Raw genomic sequence first — 9,625 nt, forward strand, 5'->3', positions numbered from 1 at the left:
ACACACACGCCCTCTGCAGACACACACACTTAGATGCACCAAGCATGTGTAATAAGTAACAGACACACACAAACTGCAAATCCATGTGAAAAGAATGGGAAAGGAACCAGCAGAAATAGCAGCATTTCAATAACAGGACACAAGAAAGACTGTTGTACTGATTTGAACTCTCCTATTTATGACGTCTCATCTAAATTTAGTACGAGTTTGGTGACATAACAAAACAAAATTAATTCATAAACATGTATTACCAGCAATTTTCAGCTTTTTTGCTGTTTTTTTATATCATATATATATATTTGTGAGTTTTATTCCTTGTCAGGCTTTGAGCTATGAACATGAATGGACCAATCGGTCAAGTGCAAAGAAAAAAACAGCACCTTTCTGCAATTATTGAGAAGATATTTGATCAAACCAATCATCATCATTTGTATGTCTACTGTTGCTAGTTTCCAAAGATACCTGGGACTCTTTATAGAAACACCGTCAACGATGGTGGATGAATCATTTGAAAGAGACTCTGAAACCGTTGGCATCATCTGCATCACAAGCGACCCAGCTCTCCTCTGCTGACCGCACCGATCCACTGGGGACACGATACCCGTGGCCCACTTTCTCAAAGGCAACCTGCTCTCTCTGCTCTACTGTGCATTCAAAGGCCAAAGATGGATCTTAGCATCAGCAAGGCACCAGGAAAGTGGATCAATCTAAGTATGATGAGTGACTTGGGGTGGGCGTGTTGAAAAGTAAATGGCACTACATTATGCAGTGCAATAACTTTTCATAACGGGAGGCCTGGAGCACAGCGAGATGTTTACATAAACATAAAGGGGAGGATGCTGACGGTGTACATTTGGTAGATTTGGTGTGTATGCGGCTGTGTGTATCTTCCACATTAACACAGCATAAAAATCATGTGTGCTGCATGTTTACTGGTGCTTGTGTGACGCGTGAGTGTTTCTCTGTAAGCGTCTCTTTAAATGAGGATGTTTACAGATGTGCTTGCATACAGATGTGGGATTTTGGTGCAGTGGCGTAACGGAATGCCAGGCTGAAGATGAGGCTGTGATCAGCAGTTGCTGTGACAATGGAGCCCCAGTGGTCATGGGGACCGAGGAGTGCGACGGGAGGAGGCGGAGAAGGAGGAGGAGTGAGAGCGAGATGGGGGAGGGGGTATGGTCTGCTGGAGGAATCAGTGATGGGGAAAATGGATGGAGGGAAGGGGAGGGCACTAATGGCCCGAAGACACAGCTGGCTGCAGACACAAGGCAAGGACAGCAGACCGAAAGAGTGAGAGAGAGAGGGAGAGAGAGAGGGAGAGAGAGAGGGAGACTGAGGCAGTGGGGGGTGTAAAGATGATAAAATAGAGGGGGAGAGAGAGAGTGTAAGAGAGGCGTCGTCATCACAAGAGACGAGGGAGGGAAGGTTATTTTCTTGTCATGCCTTTTGCATCTGCCATGGTGAACATAATACACACTGCACACACACAAACAAACACGGATGCTGCTGCCATGCATGTCAATGAATTCTCCATGGAACAATGGCAGCTCCTCATATTAATGAACATAAACGAGGGGACAAAGATGGAGCGCTGAGGCTAAACAGCATGAAATTCTCTGATTGCCTTCACTTCCAAACATTCATGACAATAATTACCATTTGTTAGAGGGATCTCCAATTATCCTTCGATGTGTTAGAGATGATGTATATGAAAGGTCATTAGATGACATCATCTTCACCCCCCACCCCAAAAAAGGCTCATTAAGGGCGCCAGTTCCAGACTGTATTTCCTAACCCCTGGATGCTCTCACCATTGCACCCCAGCTGTTAACCTTGACGATGACATTATGCACGCTGAATATATTAACAGGGAAAAGGTGTGTGCGTAGCTATGTGCTAGTGTGCCGGCTGCTTGAATGAAACGGGAATATGCAATCATGCGTCATACCCGAAAGTGAGATAGGGGGCGGAGAAGGGAGGAGTGATAAAAAAAGACCAGACCCAATAATGAAGTGTAATGGGATGAGTATAGCATGCTGAAAAGGGAGAAGATTGGTGTTAGACAGGCAAGATGTGAGGTGGAGATGGGGCGAAAGGTGGGGAGGAGGCGTGGCGTAGGATGTTGATGGAGCAGAGGGTAGAATGATGGAAAGACTGAGAGCTGAGACACCATGAATGAGAGAGAGAGAGAGAGAGATGTCTGAGTACACCAGCAAGTAGAAGAGAGGAACAAGTGGGGAGCATGAAAAGGTTAAAGAACGGGGAGCTGGGGAGCCGAAGTGGCAGAGAGATACAGCGAAAGATGGAGGCTGTGAGAGAGAAGATAAAGAGAGCAAGATGGGGATAACTCAAAGGAGGAAGAGGAGGAGCGGAGGAGGCTGCAAAGCAGAATGGTTTATTGAAAGATGGAGCGGTTAAAAGGAAGAGAGAGAGGGGGAGATGTGAGGGGAGAGGACGTGGAGGTGTCCAATTCATCTCCCTCGTGTAAGGGTTCAGGCTTCACAACTTAACAATAAAATGAGAAAAGAGGAAACTAACCTGCTGCTTCCTTGTCTTAAAGGCCTGGAAATAATTCCTAAAACCGCAGGGCACCGTCGTTTTTTAGCAAAGCTTTCTCAGCTGGCTGGAGAGATTGCATTTATTAAAGCGACTATTTTCAGCCATGGATTAATGCACATTTTTGCAATTGTAGCTCATATATGTGCTATTAATAGTTTCAAGACAGCAATATTGCTGTGTGAGGATATATCAGGCTTTGGGCACCCAGACAGGCGGCAGGAGCGAGAGAGAGCGACAGAGAGAGAGAGAGAGAGAGAGTGTTGATAGGATCAATTTATTGTAGGTTTCAGAGGATTTGTTGACATTGAAAGAAATATGTCATATGGCCAGCCTTGTCCTTGAAACATACCTCTGATGCACTTGCACAACCCCTGGCTCAGCTCGTGTGGAAGCTCCGAATGTGTCTGTATTTCGTGGGTGTCAAAGCACATGAATAAATATGGCCACAGAGATAGCCCAGGGTTTTGTTGACTGCTCTGATGTTTAAATTTGCGCAGTAGCTTCTCCCAGCAAAGCTTGTGACTCACACTCTGACACAAGCTAACACGCTAAAAGCAACACCGGGTCAGCGCTAACCTATTCTAATTTAATCCCGAAGGGGAAAACTGCTTAGGTAGCTGTGAATTGTTGCCAGCCCCAGCTAATTCCAACCACCCCGGATGATGCGGCTAGTCGTTTTTTTCATGAAGATCAATGTGTGAGAGTGTTCAGATGTTGCTTCATGCTAATAAAATTGACACAGATTTTGATATTAACCATCTAGGCTAATGCATTCTAATGCAATCCCTATTGCTTGTCTGGTATCCATTCAGAATAAGTGTGCAGCATCCTGTCTGACTCGCCAAGATCTCATTACAGATCTCTTTGGCCTGTCACTGGCCTTCCTCCCTTCATCCATCCATCCTTCACTCCATCCCTCGGTTGTCTCATCCATCTCTCTCCCTTTTTCATTCTTTGGCCCGTTTCTATCCGGCTCTATTTAGTATGCATTGCTGTGCACCTTATGGCTGCAGGTGAGAGTCAGTGCGTCTTGAATGTGTGTCGGCATAGATTAGCGCGCATGCATGTACTAGCAAAAAAAGAGTGTGTGTATGCATGTAAATCCTGGCTTGTGTGAGTGTTTCACCATCGACGCGGTTGAATGAATTGGAACGGAACTTGATCTTGATTTTGCTTGCGTGCACACGCATGCAGGCACGAACATGACACACACACACACACAGCCTCATACTCTTATTCATAATGAGCACTGTATTGTGGTGTTACAGATGGCTGCTTTGCAGTCCAGCTGTGCTTTGCGTGTTTGGTAGCGTGTGGCTGTACATGCGTGGTGGTTTGGGAGTGTGTGCACGTGTGTGATTGATTACTGTTCTTCTTGTCTCCTAGGTGTTTCCACTTTTCATCTCGCATCCTTCGCTGTTTTGCCTCCTTTCTTTGTGTGAAGGCTCAATGAACAATGTTTTTTTTTAGTCTCCATCTAAGTGATGGTAGGTATAATAAGGTATTATTATAGTCCAGAGTAGCCTGGCAGCTCCGTTCTCAGTATTCATTATGTTTAGCTCAACATTGCAGAAATACATCCTGATAACTGATGATATCAAATTATAATTTAATTTCAATTTTTGGCTCAAGCTTATCCCTCATCTGAGGTGACTTTTATGTGTGAGTGTGTGTGTGCTTTCATCCTGGCTACCATGGCTACAGCTAGGCCAGTCGATAGACATCTGAGTGAGAGGTCATTAGCATCTCCCTCATGTTTTCCCTGCATGAGAACATCAGCAATTAGCCAGATCCCAACTCACCCCCCCACCACCCTACTCTGCTCACCCCTCCGATCTGGGTGACTGAAGAGCACACTTTGGGATGTTGATACCGTTTCCATCACAAGTCAACATGAAGCCCCTCTCTGACGTCTGTGCTGTGTTGTTGTTTTGTTTACGTTGTTTTCACTTGTGTGTCGGGAACAGTTTGGCTGATTTAGCACAGCTCACCGTGCACGTTGTTGGCCCCTTTTCTGGGAGCATTTATCATTAGTATTGTGTTGTTTTGTGTCAAAGTGACGCTGTTAGTTGTTTGGCATCGAAGGTGCACGTGTGTGGGTGCATATACATGTGTGTGTGTCTCCAAGGTGAGGTCTGACAATAATAATCTGATATTTATATAAATAAATCTCTTCTGCCCCCACACTACACCCACCTCCGCAATGCCGCAACCTCTTTCTCAGACACACAGAGAAGAGAAAAGCAAATAGAGAGAGAGAGAGCGATAAGGGAAGGAAAGCAAACAGAGGACAGGGGATGAAAGGCAGAGATACTGAGCATAAAAGAGAGAAAATAGCGATGGAGGAAGAGAAACAAAAGGGGTGTCAAACAAAGTGACTCCATTATGAACATGCTTTTCATCTGCCATCCACATACCAGTGTGCGCCCCCCCCCCCAACTCCACCTACCCTACTATCACCACAGCAATGTCCCATTGTCTGCACCCATCGGCATGCCAGTGTGCCCACCGTGCCCAGATTTGGCTTCGGGCCTGTGCCCACTTTGCAGAGCTGCGTTCATTCACCTCGCCGCCTGGCTGACTTGCTGTGTGGAAATGGTTGCTATGGAAGCTAATTCGCAGGCAGAGGACTTACTTTTGTGTCCATGGTACAGAGGAAGTCAAGCAAAACATACAGGCATGTGCGTATGCATGTAAGCAGGCACAACCTAGCAACAGCACTGACTCCACAGTGTGGTTCATGATGGGACTCATGAGCGATTTGCTAAGCTCACAGAAGGACAGGTGTTCATGTGTATGTGGAATGTTTGGCACCTGAGCTTTGTAGCGCTTTGACCTTTAACCCTGCCCGGTAGATGGATGTAGTTACTTCCATGAAGGGATGTGAGCACCTGAAGAGGTTTTGCAGTGCTTAGCAGGAGAGTTTCTTCTTTCTTATGCCAGAAATTTAGCAGAGACAGTATAAGCAGCATCACATAAACAACCCAGTGTTTATCCAGATGCAGGTTCAGCCTGTGACAAGCAAGCATTTATGGTGTTTTTCGTGTAGCATATCATATCTGTAGCGTCTCTCCCTCTTGGTTCTGTTTCATCTTTCTCTATTTCCTTACTTTTTCTCAGTGCAGTGTTATGTAACTCCAGCAGCTGTTTGGAGACACAGGAGGGGGGAAGGTGGGAAGCAAACTTTTCAAAGTACTGCTGCTGCTGCGAGATCAGAACATGGGAGAGAAACTGTTGACAGTTTCTTGTTCCAGTACAATTCCTGACAATTGCCTGGTCCCATCACACACACACACACACACACACACACACACACACACACACACACACACACTTCCTGTGAGCTGTAATAGTTTTTTCCTCCTCTCATTTAGCGTACAGAAAGCAACCTCAATGTCTGACATGTGTCTGTTTCTCTGTGTTGCTCAGAGTTCCCATAATGCCTTGTGTTTTTCAGTTGATTTTTCAGTTCCCAAATTTGTCTTACTTTGCCTTGATCCCTGCCTTTGGTGTCACACTTTTTGTTTCTTTCATCTCATCTTGCGTTCTTCTCCTTCTCTACTTATACATCTGCTTTTGTTTTTCATTTGTTCTTGTAGGATTTTCATCTCTCACTTACAATATCTCCCACTATTTTGTTTCTTCTCTCTTTCATGATCTCTGGATGACTGAATACACACACACACACACACACACACACACACACACACACACACACACACACACACACACACACACACACACACACACACACACACTCTCAAAAACCTTTGAAATGCACTCCAACTAAAATTATGACCTCAGTTGCTGGTTATAAAGCTGAACATCTGTGCAGGCGAATAAAACTTTGCCCCGTCTTTGCACACTCACAAAAAAACTTTAATAATAATAATAACTACATATCATTCTCCATATGCTCGTGAAACACTGGAAGAGCAAAATCATAAGTATGATCACATACCTGTGTCATTTCTCATTGGAACAGTAAATGTATTTGAATAATTAGTAATTGCCCAAAAGGTGTATTCTGCTCATCCTCAGTAGCTCACAGTTACATATGGAGTTCATCACATTTGCTAGTATTGATACATGCAAATGTGTTCGTTACTGATCATTTCTGTTCGTCTCTAATGAGGCACAGCTGATCAAATGCGTATCATCACCCCTTCTTTCCTCCCTGTACACGTCTTGTCAGCAGCACCATTCCAAATCAGTGTTTTGATGCAGCAGTGCTGGGATAGGTGCACAGAGTGCAGAGAAGGAAGAGAAAGAATCAAGAGAGAGAGGGGGAGGACAGACGAGAGGAGGAAGAAGATGAAGGACAGTTGATGAACTGCACAGAGCTGGACGGCAGCCAGATCCTTTTAATGAGCAAAGTGCTGCACCCAACACCTCACACCTAATTACACACATGCAAATACACACTCTTTCTCTTGTGCACACATACACACTTGCAGGAATCTTATTTTTGCCTCCGTACTCTGCAGCATCCCACCATCCAGCACTAAGTACTCCCTCCAGATCAAACAAGCAGCTCACAGTAACCAGCATACAGATGAGCCTCTCACCCCCCTCTCCTCCTCGCTCCTTCTCTGCCTCCCTCTCTCATCACAAACCCCTGTCGTCTCTTCCCTGCAGTAACCTCTTGCTCTTCCTTCCCCCATCTCTTCCTTCGCCCATCCATCTCTATCTCTGATGTTCCTCACTCTCACGGAGGGGAATACATCAGCCGTCACTCGACAAACACACTGCACTGACACTGTCCTGGCTAGGCCAATAAAAACATATTACCTGCAAACTGCATTAGGCCTGAGTGCGGGCCTGACACACACACAGAGGAGACACATATGTGATGCACACACACAGTTGTGCATGCGAGGAGCAACTGTGTGTAATCAGATCTAGGTTAGCAGCCGTGGTATACTGTTCACTGGAACAGCATGTACCCGCCCTGTCACACTGCACTCAAGCTGAGCTCCTGGAAACACAGTGTGTGTGTGTCTGTGTGTGTGAGAACTCTTGAGATGCTTGTGAAGATGGAGATTGTTTACACTTATGTATAAGTGTAGAAGTGGAGAGGTTAGGAGATAGGAGTGTGTTTGTCTTTATGTTGGTGCGACATCATGTTGCAGACCATGTGTTTACACCTTTGGGAGTGTGTGTGTGTGTTTTAGATAGACCACAGATCCAGCCAGACAAAAAAAGGAAGCAACCTGCCACCAGTGTGTTATTTCTTAACACAGCAGCAAATGAGTTGTGGTGTGATTATCCAAGTTCTGTCAAAATCCTGCCGAAAATATGTAAGTTGGGTCATTGACCTTGGATCTTTGGTCCTTGAACGTCACAAGAGCCCTGGCTGGGAGACTCATTAGACTCTGTGCATTATTTGTGTGTGTTCTGTTCATTCGAACTGTCGTGGCGCTGTTGAGTAACACACCATCATATAGGACCTTGACAGAAATCAGTGACGAGGTGAATGAGTGAAAAAAAACATGATAGCAATGATTTAAAGGAAGATTTGCCACTATTTATAAACACAAACGCGGATTGTCGCTCCACATGAATGCAAATGAAATGCTATGAGTCATAGGTGAAGTGCCTACATTCATTAGCTGACGGTGTGTGTGCATGTGTAGTTTCAATGATGGTGCTGTTGTCTAGCTTCTCCCTACAGCCCTGCTTGTGTTTGTGGCACTTCTTTTTAATGAGGGACAAACACTCTGTCTCTCTCTATCTCACTCGTTCCGTCTACCTAATAACCCCCCACAGTAAATAACCATGAGCCTCCGGGGCAATTAGATGGACACTTGGGGCTTATAGTGTGTTGCCTGGAAACTCAGAGACTCACACATGTGCAGGCTGAGACCGCAGCGCATCAAATCGTGCCAGAGTAATTGAGAAATCAGACACAAACAGAGTGACGGATCAATGTGGAGACAGAAAGAGAGGAAGACAACTATCCATGTTCCTCTCTCTCTCTCTCTCTCTCTCTCTGACCTTGTATATTTGTTTTGGTTCGCTGCTGGAAGGCGAGACAGAGAGGAGCTTTTACCTTTCATTCCACCACAACAATGAGTTGCCAATTTCAGCATGCCCTTTACTGACCATCACACACACCTACGCACACACACTCAGAAACCTGCCTCCCAATCTCCATGATAATCAGCCTCCTTTCATTGTGTTGCATCATGCAGGAAACCCACTGTTAGTCTGAATATGTGTGAAGGAGAAAAGGTCTAAGAAAAAGGAGAACTGACTGTTAGGTGTGTGTGTGTGTTGCTGTACTTTGTGTACACCAGCTTCCTGCTCCTTCAGTAGCAGCAGTGATTGTGTATCTGGCCATGCTGTGCCAAGTCAGTGAGCTGGCTCTCGTCTTATCTGTGTCTTTGAAACGCTGCTTTCTGCCTCTGCTGTCAGGTGAAAACATCACCGCGCCTTCTGGAACTGTGACTTTGATATTGCTTGCATATGTTTTTTTATTTTACTTTTCACAAAAAGATGCACACATTGCTTGTGTTTATTGAAGATATGCCGCTATATTGATCAGCCTCTCATCTTCCATTCATATATTCTTCTTTCTCCTCACCTCTTATCACTGTCCCCTCTCCTGCTCTATCATTTTCTAATTCTTACTCTTGTGTGCACTTTGTTGTTATCATTCCAGGCGCACACACACACACTCAAGCCACTGCTGTTTTCTATCTCACCTCTGTTTTCTCTCCCTGACACCTCTCTACACCCTCTCTGCGTTATCTCTGTCGTTCTCCCTCCTCCCTGTTGCACTCTCTCTCTCCCACACACACACACAAACACATATTGCGTGTCTTTTTCCACCTCCCCCTTTGCTTTATTTACTCTTCCTCTCTCTCTCTTTCTGTCACACCTCTCTCAGCCCTCCTCCCTATCTCTCTCATTCTCTCTCCCCCTTCTCGTCCAGGGTGAGTGAGGCTGTTGGTAGCATCACTTTCAGTCAGCAGTGACACTGCAGTCTCAGTGCATCTTTTAATGGCACACGGCAGTGAAGCCACCTCTGAAGTGAGCCCGTGCAGCATGTTAAATGCGAAAA

This window comes from Parambassis ranga, chromosome 8, assembly GCF_900634625.1.
Source record: "Parambassis ranga chromosome 8, fParRan2.1, whole genome shotgun sequence".
NCBI classification, from domain to species: Eukaryota; Metazoa; Chordata; class Actinopteri; family Ambassidae; genus Parambassis; species Parambassis ranga.